The sequence below is a fragment of the Eretmochelys imbricata genome, chromosome 11 (assembly GCF_965152235.1).
Source record: "Eretmochelys imbricata isolate rEreImb1 chromosome 11, rEreImb1.hap1, whole genome shotgun sequence".
Lineage (NCBI taxonomy): Eukaryota > Metazoa > Chordata > Testudines > Cheloniidae > Eretmochelys > Eretmochelys imbricata.
Window position 1 is genome coordinate 26653675 of NC_135582.1, and position 17219 is coordinate 26670893.

General features: G+C 42.6%; 1 protein-coding gene across 1 annotated transcript in view; it reads left to right on the forward strand.

Moving 5' to 3' along the window:
- KIF5C (kinesin family member 5C) overlaps positions 1 to 8774 on the forward strand; it is a 147541-nt gene extending 138767 nt beyond the window's left edge. Inside the window, exon 26 of the mRNA XM_077830224.1 lies at positions 8609 to 8774. The gene's annotated coding sequence lies outside the window, so the exon portion shown is untranslated. The remainder of the gene's footprint in view (positions 1 to 8608) is intronic.
- The last annotated feature ends 8445 nt before the right edge of the window (positions 8775 to 17219 follow it).

Consider the following 17219-nt stretch of genomic DNA (forward strand, 5'->3'; position numbering starts at 1 on the left):
GCAACTGGCTGACCAAGAAGTAGGATTGAGTGGACTTTTAGGCTCTAAAGTTTTACGTTGTTTTATTTTTGATTGCAGTTTTTTTTACATAATTCTACATTTGTAAGTTCAACTTTCATGATAAAGAGATTGCACTACAGTACTTATATGAGGTGAATTGAAATTTTTTTTTTGTTTTTTATAGTGCAAATATTTGTAATAAAAATAAAGTGAGCACTATACACTTTGTATTCTGTGTTGTAACTGAAATTAATATATTTGAAAATGTAGTAAACATCCACAAATATTTAAAATAAATGGTAATGTATTGTTTAACAGCATGATTAATCGCGATTAATCTTCTTTTTTAAATCACGCGATTAATTGCTTGATAGCCCTAGTAATAATTCATTTCTGGTTTGTCATCTTCCCTTCCTACTTTCATCACTTTGGTCTTGGACAATCCAGAAATGAAGGATAATGCTGTCCTCTGAGCGACACTAAAGCAGGGTGCTTTACCTGGCACAGCAGAGTGGAATTGATACGCATCATGCAATTCTCATCCACTTAATTCTGCTGCTTTATTTGGGGCAGAGGCTATCCTTTCCTTTTTTCCTTTTCTTTCACTCTGTGCTTGCACAGTGCCTAGAATAATGGGGCCTTGATTCCTGACTGGAACCATCTGAGACTGCTGTAGTATAAATTAAAAATAAGCTTTACCCCCCTATTTTGTATGGAGCAGCACAATGCCGATCCTCCTCTGGAGATGCCTTTTTCTGCAAAGCAAATGCCATATAAGGAAAAAAGGAGAGACATTGTTCTATGTTTGTTTAGCATCTAGGACCATGGGGTCTGGGTCCATGACGGGGGCTACAAGTCTCTAAGTCTGGGGTCATAAGTAGGTGGACTGTGGGCCAAATCCGGACTGCCAGATGCTTTGAATGGACCTCAAGATATTTTTATTTACTTATTATTATTATTGCTGTTGTTTTAATTTTCTTCTCTGGAATCTGGACCTTGACTATACCTTGACCAAGAACTTTGGGCCTTGACAAAAATAATCAATGACCTCCACTTAAGGTAATACAAATAATTAATAATGAGAAATAAAGTTAAGGGGGAGAGGGGACATGACCAACTACATATCAGGGAAATAAAGGTCACATAAAAAAACTATTTTGGTGGTATATCCTGGTACCCATCACTAGGTCTATTGAGAGAAATTTGGGGCCCCACTACATCATGTTCGCTGGGGCCCCATCCCCTCTCATTTCACTTAATTTACACAGACAGTACATGTTTTTGGGGACCCTCAAGCTTGGGGCCCTGGTACAATTTTCACTTGTTCCCCCCCTCTCATCAGCCTTGTTCATCACCATAATATATGAGCACTTTCAATAGTGAAGGCCCTAGGTCACTTAATGGGTCTCTGGCACTTTTTCCTTTTGGGGATAAAATCTCTACTTGCAGTAGAGGTTTTTTGGGGGGAGTGGGGTGTTTTCTGATTTAGACTATTCATTTCCCTTTTTTGTTGTTGCTGCTGCTGTTAGGGATTGAGGGATAGAAGGGAGATGTCAGTGTTGTGCTTGTCATTCTGATGGTAGACTGGCCTTTACAAATCAAGGCCCCTTTGCTATACAGTTGTTTTCAAGAGACAATTGATGTTTTAGTCATACTTGTTAGCTTCTTACTGGCGATTGGTGCCTAATGTCCTTCAACCTAATAAGGAAAATCTCTTAAAACACAAGATGGGTGGTTTCTCTAAGAGAAAGGGAGACACCTGGTAGGATGAGGAGCTAGTCTGGCTGTTTAGTGAACATCTGACTTTTGTGATTGTTCATCACTCATCAATCCACAAGTTTCTGGGAGTACTGAAGGAACAACAGATATAAAGAAAATTACTTCCCTAATCCATTTTACCCTTCATAAGGTTTTTGGGAAAATCCCCTCTTCCAACATACAGAAATAAGGTTTCATTTCTGATACATGGAAAATGAGAAATTAAAATAATGTTGTTTATCCTTATGCCACACTCACACCCTGTAACTGGGATTCTATTGATTCAAAGAACACTGACAGTTATGTTGTTACACGTATGTAAAGTGTGTAAAAGTTTAATGACTTCTAGGCTTGAGATTAAGTGTATGTTTGACAGTTTGGAGCAGGTGGAAACGTGTGTTTGACAGCTGAGGCGGCAGAGTTCATAAACTTCCGACTCAGCAGAGCCAAATTATCATTAACACTTAGAGATCAAAACCATTGGTAGTAAAAGGTACAGTTATGAAGATAAACATTTTCATGGGTAAAACTTCCAATAATAACTTCACTCAGAGATTGGGTCCTGGTCTTGTGTACAGCAGGTGTGATTCCATTTTATTCTATTACTTGTTAAATGAGCCATTCAATCTACATAGTAGGTAAAAATCTTCCGGGCTTTGTATTTGCTTAAGGAGATTGCTGATCACAGTGCTCTTTATTCTGAGCCCAGAATGCCTGAATGAAACCAAAGTAGAGTTCAATTCTACCCCTGTCTGTGCTCTTTTCATGCTCAAAGTGTACTTCAGAACCAGGATACGAGACATATGTTAAAATCCAAAGCTTTGCTGTTTTTGTTTTCACTAAAATATTATGGCAGCATATGTTGAGAGGCTTTCTACTTCTCTAGTTACTGTTGATGCCAATGGTTGGTTTATGTAGGAATATTTGTTTGCTGGGAGGGGTGGGGTTGTCCCACTCAGGGCCTGGACCTACAGTCCTTACAATAAATGTAACCATGTTCCTTGTAATCCACTTTAAATTCTTGCAGTAAGGACTGCAGGATTTACACTTCAATGTGTGGAAAAGCATTCTTCTAACATGGGAAGCAGATGTAAATGGGGGGAAAAAACCTCCTTCTGCTTGTTTGCTTTAGCAACAAATTAGTTAAGTAAAACTTTTATTTGCAATGACAAACTCTACAGCTATATAAATTCCAAATAGCTGTGAATATTTGTAGCTGAAATGCCTTTTAAAAAATCAAGTTACTCTTTTTTCTTGAGTAATCATACACTGAACAACATAATGGACATTGTTCTGCTTCGTTATGGAAATGCTGACACTAAAGCTGTGCCTGAGATTTGGAACAGAGCTAGGTTTAGGTTTCAGTTCCCCAAAGTTTGTGGGCTTTCTGATGAACTTGGGTTGAGCTACGGCCTTTGGAAGGAACGAGGTGGAATATTGTGGTTTTGTATTATTTTTGCTTAAAACCAGGTCAAGTTGATAGTTTCATCTGTGTTTCACTTTGCAGTTCGGGTTTAAACCCAAAACTGAGTGTGAGGGAGGGGGGGCCTGGTCTACACTATAGAGGTAGGTCGACAGCACCGTCCTTAGGATATATGGGGCCCTACGCAGTATTATTAAATTATTAAACCATGCCCAACTTGCTCTTAGCAACACAAACGTAAGCTTACAGTATTGGAAAACTTGCCACATGCACTTTATTAAAAAGAAATTTAAACAAATTAAGCACACTATAATGCTGATGGACTCTACTTACACTAAAGAAGTAGTGCTCTAGAAAAAATTCTAATTTATTGACAGAAAGATGCAAATCAATTTTTTTAAATTTGTCAACATTTTATTGGAAATTACTATGAAGAGGTATTGGAACAAGGATTTGTTTTTAATTAAAAGCAATCTTTCTGGCTTTTTTGGCTGCAAAATCAATAATAATGTCATCGTATGACAGTCTTGTTCGATTGCAAGAATAGCAAGACCAGTCAAGCATTCCTGGTGCTCGTAAAGTATTAAACCTTCCATCAACGGCAGGTAGTGCTTTATCCATCACAACATTAGAAAATTCAACTTCAAATTTCTTTTCTGGATCTTCTGTGGGCTCATCTGCTCCTTCATATTCTGTTTGCCATTTTTTCCTCGAAACTCTTGTCACATTCAGACATGGAAATTTTGGTTCTACACTGAGTGCTTCTGCAAACTCTCTTGCACGCCAGAAATACCTCCTCTCATTTTGGCACCATTATTGTAGCCTTGTCCTCTAATGTTCATTACGGACAATCCCATTCGTTTTAGTTCATCAAGGAGAGCTTGAAGAAGTCCAAAACCTGTAGTGTCCTCTACTAAAAATGTGATAAATGATTCCTTAACTGGAATTGTGCTGAATCACTAATGTCGACAAATCTCACTACTAACGACATCCATTCTTGATGACTTATGTCAGGAGTGCAGTCTAGAATTATGGCAAAATATTTTGCCAAAGAATCCAGTGAAGCAATTTTGTCTCTCACTTTACCACTCATTAGCATTATCAGTTAATTCTGAATTCTTGGTCCCAAATAGTGATCATGTATTTCATTTTCAGTTACTCTCTGGAAATATTCATTCATCACTGTGTCAAATTTTCCAAGCAGTTGTACAAGGCCCAAAAAATTGCCATTTTTGGGCTGGTATAATTTTTCAACGCTTCCTCTAAAAGCAAGATTGTTTGTTGATAGATATCCAAAAATAGATAATAGACATTCAAGAACACAACACCGATGCTGCCTCTCTGACTCCAGCAATCTTTGACTTTGGGCATGAAGAGTTGTCTGATTTTTTTTAAACTTACAAATCAGCTCACACCATTTGTGCATACTTTCAACGTGGTGTTGTGCCTTTTCATGTTGTGGTAATGTGTGACTAAGATTTTGCCAATCATTAATACCCACGGTTGCTATGTTAAAATTGCCACTGTTGAAAATCTTGCATGGAAAACAAAATACAGCATCCTTGCATTTAGAGTACACAAGCCATCATTGTTGACAATTTCATTGTTGGAAAGTCTTTTATAGTAATAGTTTTCTGTGAATTCCCTACCTCTAATGTCTTTAGGATATTTGAGACCTTCTATTCTCACAAGGCCTTTCTCAAGTATAATGTCATGTAATTTGTTTTTTAAAGATTGCGGCCATGCGCCAATGTCATTTATATCCCGTGCTAGTATAGTTTCAGCTGTTGTAATTTATTGTTTTGTGTCTGTATCTGTTTCAAATGATTGTTCTGTGTTTTGAGTTTCTTGAACTTCTGCATAAAAATTTTCTTCGGAAATTACTTGATCTTGATCAACTTTGTTGTTTTCATGACACACAAACTTAAGTATAGAACCCTTTTGTGCTTTTATAGCTAATTCTATTTCATCTTTCCATTTTCTTTTTTGTGACCTGGAAGGTTGTTTTTGATATGACATAACTTATAAGGGTGTTTTTTTTTAAGGAAATAACTGTTTAAATTATTGTCAGATGATCAGAAATATTATTTAAAATAACTCAGAGAGGAGAGCCATGAGTCTGTGACCTTGAGCTGGTGTAGAGACACCTCACAAGGTGCTCCACCCTGACTGAGACACAACAGAGTTGGAAACCATGTCATTTTTACAAAGTCACTTTTTAATTTTAAATGTGTAGTGGGCATCAGTCTTAATGCTAGTTACAACTCTATATCAACCTTATACTGTAAATAGATCAATGGCATTATCCAGTTTAATAAGCTAGGTTTCCAAGCAGCGGGGAAATAGGACCCTAGTTTTATTCCTAGGTAAAGCACAAAGTGACCAGCAATGAAGCCAGCACAGAATCATCTCATCTAGATTAAGGTAGGACAGAAATGTTACCGAAGTCCTATCCACTAAAATTAGTACAGCATGGACAGAGACAAGCTAATTTCTTTTTCCAAGCTAATGTGCCCTTGTTACAGAAGGACCCTCTCCAGGTTTTGTCACTCATCCTTTCTGGTAAACAGTGTCAATTATGACACTGAACTTCCATCACGAGTTCATTTTACATAGACAATTGAGTAATCAGATTATGATAACTTCCGATCACTTGTAATCTTGACTGGATATTAACCTTCTTCCCTTACAGTAATTTTTACAGATGACATTCTTATTGTAATTTCAGGTTTGGCTAGCCATTACAATGACTGTCCAATAGTGAAGAAAGACTTTCTAGAAGTAGGGTTGGGGTTTTTTCCTTCTACTCTAGAGCTGTGCATGAACGGTCTGTGAAATCCCACAAAGTTTCCAAAACTTCAGCATCAGTATCCTTTTTCACAGACTTTTTTCCTTCTTCACCAATATCTACTTCTCTGCTCCTTGGAAACCCATTTTATTAAACTGGATAATGCCATTGATCTATTTACATTGGGGGCTCTCAACCTTTCCAGACTACTGTACCCCTTTCAGGAGTCTAATTTGTCTTGTGTACCCCCAAGTTACCTGAGGGATGCTATTGAGGGATGGGGGAGGGGAAGGTGGGGACTCCTGAGGGGGGGATATTGAGGGGAGGGGAAGGTGGGAGCTCCACTGAAGGCGGTCCCCAGACAGCACCGCTGACCCCAGTGTGTCGAGGGGGCACAGCAACCTCCCCCGCCCGCAGACCCCCAGAAGACCTCCCCCACACACATTGCTGACACACAACGAGCTTCGTACATAGCAGACGCTGCGGCAGCCCATGGGGGATGGACAAGACAGAAAAGGATACCAAGCCGCCCAGCCTGCCTCATGGTGGCAGAATCACAGTTCTCTGCAGAGACTCTTGTACCCTCTCCCTCGCGCAGAATGCACCTCACTGGTGCATTCAGCTCTGAATACAGCCCCTGCCTAAGGAGACTGCAGCGCGCGCTCAGAGGGCAGGAGCCGACCCGCTCTTACCTGCTGTCCCAGTGGTGCCCCATGCAGCTGCGTATGCCTGAGGACGGCCCTGTAGGTTGACCCAAAGCAACTTACATTGACCTAACTCTCTGTAAAAATGTTCCTCCTGCTGATGTAACTCGCCCACTATGCCAACTTAATAACTCCACCTCTGTGGGAGGCGAAGTGCTTAGGTTGACGTAGTTAGGGTCGTATCGGTGTAGACACTGCATTACTTGCATCGACTTTAGTGGCCTCCAGGAGTGTGTCCCACAGTGCCCTACCGCAGTGGTTCCCAAACTTGGTTCGCAGCTTGTTCAGGGTAAGCCCCTGGCAGACTGCGAGATGCTTTGTTTACCTGAGCATGCACAGGTATGGCTGCTCGCAGCTCCCACTGGCTGTGGTTCTCCCATTGTCTGGGAACGGTGAACTGCGGCCACTGGGAGCTGCGAGTGGCCATACCTGCAGACACTCAGGTAAACAAAGAGTCCCATGGCCTGCCAGGGCTTATCCTGAACAAGCCGCGAACCAAGTTTGGGAACCCCTGCCCTGCCATGACCGCTCTGGTCACCGTTTTGAACTCTGCTGCCCGGTGGCCAGATACACATGCATGCGCCCTTCCCCTTTTAAAGCCTTGCAAATTTTTGAAATTCCATTTCCTGTTTGCTTGGCATGGAGAGCTCACCTAGCAATTGCCCAGCAGACCATGCTGGCCCCACGGTGCAGATGCACTCCTGCCTGGAGTACACAGGAGGCGGTGGATCTCCTGGGTCCGTGGGGAAAAGAGGCTGTGCAGGCACAGCTCCGATCCAGCCATAGAAAGGTAGATATCTACGAGCAGATCGCCCGTGACATGGTGGAGAAGGGCTACAAGAGGGACAGACAGAATTGCCACCTGAAAGTCAAGGAGCTGTGGCAGGTGTACCAGAAGGCAAAGGAGGCTAACAGTTGTTTTGGTGTGGAGCTGCAGACATACTGCTTTCATAAAGAGCTGTGTGCCATCCCTGCCAAAGACCCCACCATCATTGCCAGGAGTCCTATGGATACTTTGGTGGAGCTGGAGTCACAGTGAGGAGGAGGTATTGGGCAGGAAGAGGAGGAGGAGTATGAGGGACAGGCGACCGGGGGATCCAGTGGTGCAGGGAACCAGGACCTGTTCTTGACTATAGAGCAGTTGAGCCAGTCCCTACAATCCAGCATGGGTGAGCCTGATGGAGGGGAAGGAACCTTTGGTAAATATGCAGTTTACTTTGATATTGCAGGGACACATCTGTTCATTTACTCTTCTTTAATCATTTTGACTCAGGAAGAGGTAATGAAATAACTAAGAGAGGTTAATTTGCTATCTGCTTCTCATTCCCCTGCATAATTAGGCAGAGGGGGCCCTGCACAGTTTGTTTATGTGCACCAGGATGTCTTGTGAATCCTCCGTAGAGATCTCAAAAGTTTCCTGAAGGTAGTCTTCAATTCTCTGCTGAAGGTTTCTGGGGAGGGCTGCCTTATTTTTTTTCTGCTGTGGTAGGACACTTCTGAACACCACTAAGCAATTACTTCAGCAGGCACCATTGCAGCACACAAGCTAGCAGCATACGGACCTGGTCTGTAGCCAGACGCGTGCAGGAGCTGTTCCCTTTTGGTCTCCATTACCCTCAGGAGTTTGATATCAGCTAAAATCACCACCTGTAGAAAATGTAGCCAATATTCAGTTCAATGGCCCTATCTGCATATACTCATACCTGTGAGCCACCCTCATCCATAGTCCCAATTTGCCCACTCTCCTGCCCCTCCCAGCCCCTCAAGCTGTCCCCTGGTTGGGACTGCCACTGTGCTCCGTGAACCCCAAGGAGAAGTGAGAATGTAGTGCTTGAAACTTGTGTGGATCAAAGAGAGTGAGTTCCGTATGCCAAGTTTCCATTTATCTTGTGAATACGCTCTCAATAGTAGCTCTGTGCATTGTGTCTTTTGCAGCTGGAAATATGGCCTTGAGGGACTCTCCATTCACATCAGCAGAGCAGCTCAGCCAGATAAGGAGGAGAAGGAAGAGGACATGGGATGACGTGGTCCAAGAGATCCTGCAAGCCGAGCAAAGGGCTTGGAGGATCACTGTCGTGGACAGAACAGACAGGGATAGAGCAGAGAGGAGAAAAGCACAGGAGAGAGACATGCAGCAGGACATGATAGCGCTTCTCAAGACGCAAACAGACATGCTGGAGACACCTGTTGACCTTCAGTTTCAACAGACTTGTGCTCACCTCCCTCTGTAGCCCACAGAGAACTGCATTTCGGGACCTCCCTATCCCCACTCCCATTCCATGTGGTGTCCGGGGCTACTTATCTACACCTGCCAATCACAGCTGCACATACACTGACCTGTGAGAGACATGGTTGGTGTATGCGTTTGTGAAATGAAAATGACTGTTTTTTCCCCTTCAAAGGTTCTTTTCCCTGTATTTATAAAGTCTCATTCAGTTATAAATATGTCTATTTGCCTGGATTTGGAATAAATGGCTAGTTATGGAAACTGAATTCATCTTTACTAGTTCACAACCTATGCTGGCTGGGTCTCGCCTCGTTCAGAGATAATAGCAATAGGTACATGTGCGATATTACTCTCTGCACTCATTACAAGGTTCATACCAGGGTGCACAAAAACAATGCCAGGCAGAGCACACTACATAAACGCACATTACTGTGGCTCACTATTAAGACGGTCTTTCAATGACTCCCTGAATCCCTATAGCTCCCTATTGAGCTCTTCTTATAGCCCTGGTATCTGGCTGCTCAAAATCAGCAGACAACCATTCCTCTTCCACCCTCCACTCCAGCAGAAACTTTCCCCCCTTTGCTTCACAGATATCATGAATTGCACAGCAGGCAGCTATAACCACTGAGATTTTTTTTTTTCACTGAGGTCTAATCTTGTGAGTAGACTGCACCAGTGGCCTTTTAGATGGCCAAAGGCACATTCAAATGTCATTCTGCACTGGCTCAGCCTGTAACTGAAGTGCTCCTTGCTGCTATCGAGGTGGCCGGTATACAGCCACAGAAGAAAGGGGTAGGCTGGGTCTCCCAGGATCACTATTGGCATCTCAACATCCGCAGTGGTAATCTGTCGGTCTGGAAAGAAGGTCCCTGCTTGCAGCTTTCTGAACAGGCCTGTGCTCTTAAAAATGAGTGCATCATGCACCTTCCCTGACCATCCTACACTGATGTTGGTAAAACATTCACGGTGATCCACCACTGCATGCAATAGAAAAGTAGCCCTTTCTGTTGATGTACTCTGTGGCAAGGTGGTCTAGTGCCAAAATAGGGAGATGTGTGTCATATGTCATCCCACTGCAGTTCAGAAACCCCATTGCTGCAAACCATCCACTATGTCCTTCACGTTGCCCAGAGTCACAGTCCTTTGCAGCAGGATGCAATTAATGGCCTTGCACACTTGCATCACAGCAACCCCCACAGAAGATTTCCTAACTCCAAATTGATTCCCGACTGATCGGTAGCAATCTGGTATTGCAAGCTGCCACACAGTCATCACCACTCGCTTCTCCACTGTCAATGCAGCTCTTGTTTTGGTGTTGCTATGCCGGAGGGCTGAGCAAGTCCCACACACACTTCCAGGAATGTGGCCTTACACATCCAAAAGTTCTGCAGCCACTGCTCATCATCCCATACCTGCATAACGATGCGATCCCACCAGTCAGTGCTTGTTTCTCTGGTCCAGAACCCGTGCTCCACTGTCTGCAGCTGCTCCATGAATGCCAACAACCACCTTGAATTGTTTCTTTCTAGGTCCAACAGCAAGGCAGCATCTAGGGAATTGTCTTGTTCGGCTGCCCGGCTCCTCTGGCGGCTCTGCAAATACTGCAGGATCAGGCACATTGTGCCCGCAACGCTTATCACAGAAGTGCAGAGCTGTGTAGGATCCATGCGTCTCACACCAATGGCAGATGCGCTGGTTTGCAGGGCTTTTGAAAAGAGGCACGAAACATTATGGGATGCAGATAAAATTCTGGGAAGGAGAAAACTGCGTCATGGGATGTTGAAACCATGTTCCCAGTCACCCCTGTGCAACTCGTTTGCCCTCATGAGGCGTCGCAAACCCTTCCTAAAACACCCTGTGCAAGATGGTGGCAAGCTGCACGGTGGGATAGCTACTCATTGTGCACTGCTCTCTGCATCAGTGCAAGCCCTGGTAGTGAGGGGGCACACTGCTGACACAAGGAGCATTGTGGACATGCAAAAGTGAATTAATTACTGTGGCAGCTGTACGACAACGGAACTTAGGTCGAATTAATTTTATAGTGTAGATTTGCCCTTACAGCATGCATGTGTGTGTAGTGAAACAAATGTTTGTTCAAACTTCTGTGCACTGAATCTACTTCATTTTACACAGCTATGGCGAGAACTCTGTGAGCAGTTTAGTGATGTGATTAGATCATGGGACTAGTGGTCAGGAGACCTGGGTTCTGGTTGTGGCTCTAACTAACTAGCTCTGGACAAGCCACTTACTTTCTCTGTGCTTTCCTATCTAAGTGGGAATAATCATGCTTACCTATCTACTTTACAGGGAGAAACATGTTAGGGCTACTTCCCTGTGAAGTGGCTGTCAACCATGCAGCTGCTTTTAACAGCAAAGGGGCTGGGCAAGGGAGAGTCTTCAAACTTTTCCCCTTAGCAAAATTCCTTTCTCTGTGCCATCTCCCAGTCCCATCTGGCTGTATGTTTTTACAGACAATCAGGCAGAGACTGTAGGAAGAAGTTCCCTGTCCTTCCTTGCTGTAGTTACTGTTATCATTTCCCAGGCAGCTGTCCTGCACTTTATTTGGGCATTTCCCCCTCTGAGGTGGGAGTCATAGGTTTGGCAGTGCACCGCACCTGCCCTGGTGTCGGTATCCCTACCTTTGGCTGGAGACACTGCCATCACCATACTCTGTACTGCCTCTGGTTCTCTTTTCAGGGTAGGCAGAGAGCTTAATTCTCTGAAGGATGGGGGTCTTTCATTTCCCCCGCGCATGTATTTGTTTGCATACCCTCTGGAGGTAACCTGATTCCTCTTGGATACTAGCTTCCTCCTTGTCAGCTACTCCATTTGAAGTTTGGCTGACAGTCACTTTCATGTCTGGAGCTACCTGAGGGGTTTGATTTGACCGCTCCTTCTTTTAAAGCCGTAATATCATTCCCCAAAAGGGAAGACGGTGGGATATCTGACAATGTGCCTGTACTAGCACCCTGGCCATTCCTAGGTCTGGATAGACATCTGTGCTGTAGGCTGAGCGAAGGCTTTTACACCAGAAACTTTACACCAGATTTCACACCCTGGGAGCATTTGATAGGATTTAATGACTTGGGGCTTAACTATAGTCTTAGCAGCCCCAGTATCTCTCCATCCAGTGAATGTCTCCCCGTTAACTACCACCTTCCTCTCCCACTGACGGACAGATGGATCTGTACCTGGGAGGGTGTAGCATGACGTGGGCAGTGATTTGAAGTGTAAATGCTTCAGCATGAACATTATATGCCATTGGCAGACTGGCTGTGTGACTTCCTCCCACCGGAGCTTCAATCACACAGCTAACTCTTTGGGGCTAGGGTGCAGCTGGCTTTTCAAGCACTGCACTGGGCCTCAGTGCGTGCATTGGGCAATCCCTCGCCAAGTGATGCCGCTGTCCATGTATGGAATACTGCTTTTGCCCACCCATCCCACGGTTTCTCAGTGATGGTTTTCCTCCCCCGGGTGTGTGTCTTGTCTTGGGCCTATCCTCTGATCCCATTCCAGCTCTGTTAGGTTTACTATCAAATCAAGCTCAGCTATCTGCATGTTGGTTGGCTCATTTCCAGTTATGATTACATCTCTGGGTAGTACTCAGACCCGGATACTACTGTGATAGAACTGGGTATTTCACCACCATTGTGTCTGTAGTGTAGATGGGCCATAAAAATCTGACCTCTGCCAAGCAGTTATTTGATTGAAAATGAAGCTTTAAAATAAAAATAAAAATTGAGCCAAGTATTGAAAGACTCAAAGTGTTGAGAAAAAGTGATTTGATTTGAGAATGTACCAGGTTAGGTTTTGCCCTCATTTACATTTACGTTGGTGAAAGCTGTGCACGTGCATCATGGGCAGAATTTGGCCCCTATCTAAATTAAATCAGTTACAGCACAAACAGTTCAGTCTAGTGAGGTGTTTTGTTTTGTTTTTTTGTTAAGCTAAATGAACCCATTGCCTATAAATCAGGAATTTCAAACCAGGTGAAAATTTATATGGGCTAACCTGGTTTGGGTTAGGGTTAGGCTTAGACACATCAGTGCAGCATGTTGACAATAGGTGCTTCAGAAGAGCTGATTGTTATCTTACCTAATGATAGGAGGAGGATGTGGCTGAGGCACAATACAAGGAGGCAGGAGGTCTGGGATTTTTTGCTCATGTTTAAATTTTTGTCTGTCAAGAATATCTCTGTGTGTGAGAGCTTTCAGACAAATTAGCTGATGGATTTTCTAGGAATATTTTTCTTACAGCCTAATAAAATTGTACTTGTAGATACAAGTGATAGAGAAGATGAACCTGAAATACTTAGTCTCACCCTGGATTAGGTGATTAGTTAGGATTAAAGATTGACACCAGTGGTAGGAGTAGGAGTAGTGCTTCACTTTATTTTATTTGGTTTATCCTAGGTTTAAATGTGAAGTGCAGTGATTTTTGCCTACTTATTTAAATGGCAAGCTTATATAAAAGACTGTCCACTTTTTTTGTAGTGGATTATAAACCATTGACAGTAATAGTATTGCTATTCTGAAAATCCTTCTGTGATATTTGGTGGATTGCTGTCATGTATCCTTAAATAGCTAGAGGAGCAAATAACTGCAGTCTGAAATAAGACTTAATCTTCAGACTATAGAATACAGAGATTTTTTTTGAATATTTGATCACACAAGTTGTCACAAAGACTAGACCATAGATTTTAGACCAGTAATCTGTCTCAGGCAGTGCCCAACATCTGTTTCAAAGGAAGACTAAAATCTGTCTGTAATACACGTGTGCAATGTCCTTAACATGAGATTGCAGATAGGAATGCCTCTTTGACTCTCACAGGTTGTGCCCTGAAATGTGGTGGTGATTACCTTTACTGTAGTTGAAACTTACATAACTGCAGATGTTAATAGTTATACAGTCATCTAGCAGCTATTCCTTTAAAAAAAGAAAAAGTGCAGCCACAATACTTGTCTTGATGATTGCAATGATTCTGTTGTAACAAAGTGGTACTAAAACTCAAAGCTCACTTGAATATATAGAGCTAGGATTAGAAGTTTCTGAAATCAGTAGGGAAAACATAGGGAACCTAGTATCTTAGAGCCTTGGAAACTTCGCATGCACCATGCATGTCCCCTTGACTCCAAAGCCTGGCCTACTAGCACTGACCTTCCTTCCGCCATAGAAGAAGCTTCACTTAGGGCTGGTCTACACTAGAATTGCTACAGCGGTGCAGCTGTACCGATGTAGCTGCACCGCTGTAGTACGGCTAGTGCAGATGCTCTGTGCCGATGGGAGAGAGCTCTCCTGTTGGCATAATTACTCCACCTCCCCGAGTGGCGAGAGCTATGTTGGCAGGAGAGCTTCTCCTGCCAACATAGTGCTGGCCACATCTGCAGTTAGGTCAGTGTCACTTACATCGCTCAGGGGGGTGGCTCGGACTGCTGATGTTTCTCCCATCAAAAGTGAAGGCTAGTTGGGAAAAGAAATTTGGCCATTGCTCCTTCCAACCAGATTCCCCACAGCTCATAGCTTCATGACTAGTGTTGTCACAGTAGCATTGTACTCTGGGTTGGGATCTTCTTTCTTTCCAGAAGACCATTGTTTGCCTGTCTGGCTCAGGTAATGCAACACCTCACTCATACTTGTCATTGCCGTTATTTGTACCCAGTTCTCAGCCCCTCATGGTTGCAAGACTGCATGGTATTGTCTTTTGCCTAATGTTCATTACACAAAAGTTACGGGGGAGGGAAAATTATCAGCTGGAATCTGAGCTAGCCAGGAAAGTTTCAAATTACTCCAAAATCCGACTTTGCCCACACAACAAGTCCTTTGTCTGCTTTCTACAAATCTATGTCCATGAATTGAATGTAAACAAGCTGAGTTTATTTTTTTAAAAACGTTTTCTCAAAAGATAGAATTGTATTAAACAACAAAATAATTAAAACCACAAACATTCAAAAGCCCACATCTATTTCAGTTTAAAAAAAAAAAAATCCAACAGCAAGCTGGCATGTTGGTCCAGATCCTCCAATCCACCTGAACTGTGCTTAGCTGGGGCACAAGGATGGCTTACTGTCCCTGATCCTGGGACTGTCTGGAGGCCGTTCCAATTATTAGCATCTGTGTGCTTTAGTAACTGATTGGGTGAATGGTGGGATTATATTTTGCAACCTCACACCTGAAGATCTATACTTCCTTTACAGTACCTTGCTGGTAAACCTCAATTTGATATTCCTCTTGTGGAATGCAAATACAAGCTAATGATCATTTCCTACACCTGTTCCAGTTCAGGATAAATTTATTTAATTGTCTAAAAAAGGATCAAAATTGTTCTCTTAAAAAGCAAAAGTTGAGCAACAAAGTATTCCAAGCAAATGAGAGGTGAGATGGATATTGTGTAACATGGCTAGCCAGATTAGACACTGGGCTTCATCTGGCATTGTTTTGTTGAGCAGCATGCACAGCCACTAGGATGTACCTTGTATCGAAACACCATGTGATTGTAAGTTTCAGGGGATCTCACCTACCAGTGCAAAACTTAAAGGCCACCCAGATGCTAACGACTTAAAAAAAAAAAAAAAGCTTAAAGATTATTATTGCACCCTGCTTGATCTCAGGTGATGACGATAAAGCTCAAAATGGGAAAGGGAAATGCCATTACAGCTTGCTTACATGCAGTCTATGAGCCCTTACATTCCTTTGCAATTCTTCAACTGCCTCTTTCCCTAGGGAAATTTTACCAAGGGCGTTCTTTTTTAACCAGTTCGGAGCCCAGCCTATTATCCTATTGACAATTCCACTTGGTTGCCCTTTCTGACAGATGACACCTGGTATTCAAGCATGTACTTGTTAACTGCTCTTTGAATAGTGAACATCTAATAGCACATCACTGAGGTTAAGGTAATAAGTGCCTGTCAGTTGGCAGATGCATTCTGATAACCTCACTTATCTAAATCTAAGGAGTGGTTGTTCACTTGGACGTCAGATTGTCATTTATTCTTTTTGGTTTAATACCAAGGCATTGTGCCTGTTCCTGTCCCATACAATCCTTTTCTGTCCTCGAATAGTGATCATGCCTCATATAGCAAAACTATTTTAGTATACAAATAAAGCAGGAGATTTTACTTCTTCAGATTTATTTACTGGCTAAGAAAAATGTGATCTACATCTGCCTGTTTCCCATGGTCACAATTAGCTGCCTTGGATCACAGGATTATTTAATTAAGCTATGTCGACTCCAGCTACATTATTTACAGGAGCTGGAGTAGCGTAACTTAGGTCAACTTACCGGCAGTGTAGACAAGGTCTGAGTGTCTGATAAGATGATGTGCTGGGCCTGTGAGGCTCTTCCCCCCGCCCCCCACCCTCCCACAGTGAGGTTGCAAGTGAAAGTCAATATTAGAGACAGAAGCTGTGTTTTCTGTTTGCTATTCTTTTATCTTTTGTGTGTGTTTGTCTTGTTTTGTTGTCTTAGGAAATAGGATCAGACTTTAACAATAACAGCAATAACAACAGCTCCAGCCCATCTCAGCGGACTTCTCTTTTCCCCAAAATGTACAGCTATTACCACATTTAATATAATGTAAGACTGTCAAGCAAGGGTTTTTTTGTCTTAAGAATTCTCTAGCTAAAGGGAACAAGGCATGTTGCTAAAAAGAGAGCCTTATTTAATGCTTTATATTTCAAATGCTTGATTGTTTTTCTTTTCTGTATCTTTATTAAAAGGTTAAAAAGATGTTAATGATGTATTTGCCATGGTACCAAGCAGGCTGAGGTCTTTGTATCCCAGACTTTGAACCTTGTTTAAAACTGTTTAATATTGAACTGTGACTAGGTTACCTTAACACCTTTAACTCTTTGGGCTCATATATTCCATCTAAATTAATACAACAGTTGCCAGTTTTATAAGCACATCTAATTTTCAAGTTGGGCCCATGTAAAGTTAACTGACTCTATGTTCTTACTGAAGTAAGAATTTAGCTGATTTCATTATAGGCCCAGATGCAGCTAAGTGAACGTGTTGGAGCATGCAATGCGATTTATAGAGGATTGCACACATTGCTGTGCTTCTGACAGACTTTACTTGGTAGTTTTAGAAAGTTCACATTTTATTTTTATGATTAAACATGAACTTTGCAGGCAAGAATTCTTCTCTTTAAATAGTTCTTCATACGCTTCTGAGGCACAAACACTTCACCCAGGGAGCTGCCTATTTGGCTTTTATGAATATATAAGAAACTGAATATCAATTTTTGGACTAGACTAAAGGCTTAAATTTTGTATTACATCTGCACCTATAACTCTCATTGAAATCCATGCACACTT